Here is a 3,322-nt window from a genome sequence, read left to right on the forward strand (position 1 = left end):
GACATGCAACCTCGCCCTTCGCCAATTCTTGGCTATATCTGGCAAGTGGTGTATATTGGACCAGTTACCCAATCTCAACAGTGCCTGTTGAGATTGGCAGAACATGCCCATATGTGGGCATTACCAAATATGGGCATTCCCAGATATGCCCTTAATATTGATGTCATCGGGACAGGGATCTCCATATATGGGCATAAAACGGACAAGGACATAATTCATTTGCAAGTGTGATCTAGGAATGCCATATATGGGCATCATGTTCTGACATCACATTGTCGACTATACATGAGCATAAAAGGGACATGAAGCCAGAGTGTGATGTCAGAACAGCAAACCCATTCTGTTAAGAGTGGTTCCCCTGAACAGTGACATCAGAGCATGATGTCAGAGTGATGTCACAGTGACAAGGGAACCAATAGACTGTAAAAATGTGTACTGACTGACTGAATGACTGACACAGACAGACAGACGGAGACAAGCTGTTGCGACCGAAGGTCGCATATACTCTGAAGAACCGTGTCGCTTGAGTGACCTTCCTTCCGTATCCTCGTGACCTTCCTTCCGTATCCTCTGTGATGTCAGTGTGATGTCAGCGATTTGTGACATCACTTCCTGTACAGGGCGGCTACACGAAATGTGGATAACACTATATATGGAGATAGTCCAGTCCATCATGTCATATGGGACTACCGTCATAGAAAGTAGCCATTGTTAGGCCGAAGTCAATGGCTGTCTAAACATGGAGATGTGGATAACACTATACATGGAGATAGTCTAGTCCAATATGTCATATGGGACTACCGTCATAGACAGTAGCCATTGTTAATCCGGAGTCAATGGTTGACTGTCTGTACAGGACGTGATGTCACATGACATACTTTTTATGCCCATATATGAGTCCTAACATGGAGATGTGGATAACACTATATATGGAGATAGTCTAGTCCAATATGTCATATGGAACTACCGTCATAGACAGTAGCCATTGTTAGGTCGGAGTCAATGGCTGTCTGTCTGACTGTCTGTACAGGAAGTGATGTCACATGACATACTTTTTATGCCCATATATGAGTCCTTCTGTACCACATCTCCATGTTTAGGCAAACTCCACACAGAAAGGCCCTATCGCCAACCCAACCTAGGGTGTGAGCGATAGGGCCTTTCTGTGTGGAGTTTGCATGTTCTCCCCGTGTCTCCTAGGGTTGATACCCTCACAAAAACATGAACAAACTCCCCCCAGAATGACAACAACTAGAATCGTCAGAGAAACGCTGTGGTTGGCCAGATGGTCAAGAATTGGCGCGACCTCGCCCTTTTGCATGTCACCCTGAGGTCGCATTCCACCCTCAGGTGTCTTACTAGTATGCGGATACTCACTATAGTATTTGAGACTTTACTCACAGATGATAAAAGGTGGGAAACAATAATCCTCACTCTGCAGGATATAAATCTAATACAAGGATGTTACATTTATACATGTAATTTTACATGACAAAATGATTTGGTCTGCATACCATGTGGCAGTATGAGCTGAGCTCTATATTTTGTTTTGAAAATCAAGGTTTTAAATTGGTTCACCAAGAAAAAGGACATGCACATCCATTCCCAAAAATGTGGCAAGTGCAAAGAACCACTATTAAGAAAGCGAAAAAAGCATTCACACATGCACAGTTATGGGCCCCATTTAAACAATTCTTTAATTGTGGTGTCTCGAGCTTGCATTCTTCATCAGACACAAAAAACATTGTAGTTGTCATTCATTGTCAAGTTGTACTGTGACCTCATAAAGTGTTTACACTAGCATTAATCTGGTGATCAAGAGCCAAAAGAAGAAGCTTGTAATGAGGTTTTCTGTAGCTCGGTGACCTGAGCTGATCTCTTTCCTCGTGCTGTTGAAGACAGCCCATCTGTTAACACCTGCATGAAGAGATACTGTAGTTCACTTATTAATCTCATTTATCTGATTATCTCAACCAGACCAAAAGGTGCACGTGATCACCATAGAGTAGACTGTTTCCCCTTGGTGATCAATCACCCACCCAAAACACAGAGAGAGAGAGAGGGGGGGGGGGTAATACAGATAAATAGAGATATGTATGTCACTTTCAATTGTATCTTGTTTGTTTTAAAATAAGTGTTAATTAGCTCTATATTCTCACAGTAATCATTGATAGGCCTATAGTGTGTTTGTTTTATTCAGTAACTAACTGGGTCACCCTGAAGCCTCTATCAGAGTCCAGGGTGAAGGGCTATTCACTTCACGCGTTGTAGTTTCCTAGCTATCACCTAGGCTTTGTTATGTATTTTAGGTGATAGCTAGAAAACTACACCACGGTGAAGTGAATAGCTCTTCACCCTGGACTCTGATAGAGGCTTTACTCTCCGCTGTAAACAGAAATTACTTTTTCAGGTCAGGTCAGGACTTGGATATTTTATCCAGTCAGGAGACTCACATGGGAATGACGAATGAGCACATGTAGTTAGAAAAATGGCTTAAATTGTGATATTATAAAACATAAATATCTAACATAATCAGACAGTCAGTCTACATTTCCCAAAAGGGAATGCATGTATTTAATTCAGTCCAATCTGGGAACCAATTAGGTAAAAAAAGGAGGGGAAAACTGAGAAAAATAACAAATATAATTAGTAAATACAGCAGAATCTGTTTTGAGAGATTAAATTCAGTCTGACCAGAAGGTAATTTCTGGTGTAGGGTCCGGTTCATTTGGTTCCATTTGTATATAGTCCATTTAAACCCCCCTAAAGGAAGCCACAGAGTCACTGGAATCCACTTTGAGAAACACTGGTTTAAACCCGTGGTCCACAAACTTTTCAGGCTGCGACCCCCAAAATAATCATATTTTAACTGGGGACCCTCCACCCTGACAAGCACTAAGAGTTGAGGCATTACATTTTGTACAACACGGTTCTGGTATTGTGAAAATAGCAGATCTACATGCTCTGTGAGCATGTTTGTAGATTGGCTATTTTCACAATTTCTGCATCTAATATTTGACAATTTGGCCAATGTTTAATTTGTCATTTTAGAGGTAGGCTATTAAAAGTCCTTAAATTGTCATTTTAGAAATGTGCATATACCCTATACACTTCAACTTTATGTTGGTTTGTTTACTGTTAAGTGAGTAAACAATGTTGCACATTATAAGTTAATAATTTGGGGACCCCTCCAAATAATTTGGGGACCCTCCTGGGGTTGAGAACCACTGGTTTAAACCACAGGGACAAAACATAAACATTTGTCCTTGTAGTCACCCGGACCTAATTCTTGTAGCACTGGAAGTAGAAGAAAAATTGCGCG

The sequence above is a fragment of the Nannobrachium achirus genome (assembly GCF_963921795.1).
Source record: "Nannobrachium achirus genome assembly, chromosome: 9".
In the NCBI taxonomy this organism is placed as follows: Eukaryota; Metazoa; Chordata; class Actinopteri; order Myctophiformes; family Myctophidae; genus Nannobrachium; species Nannobrachium achirus.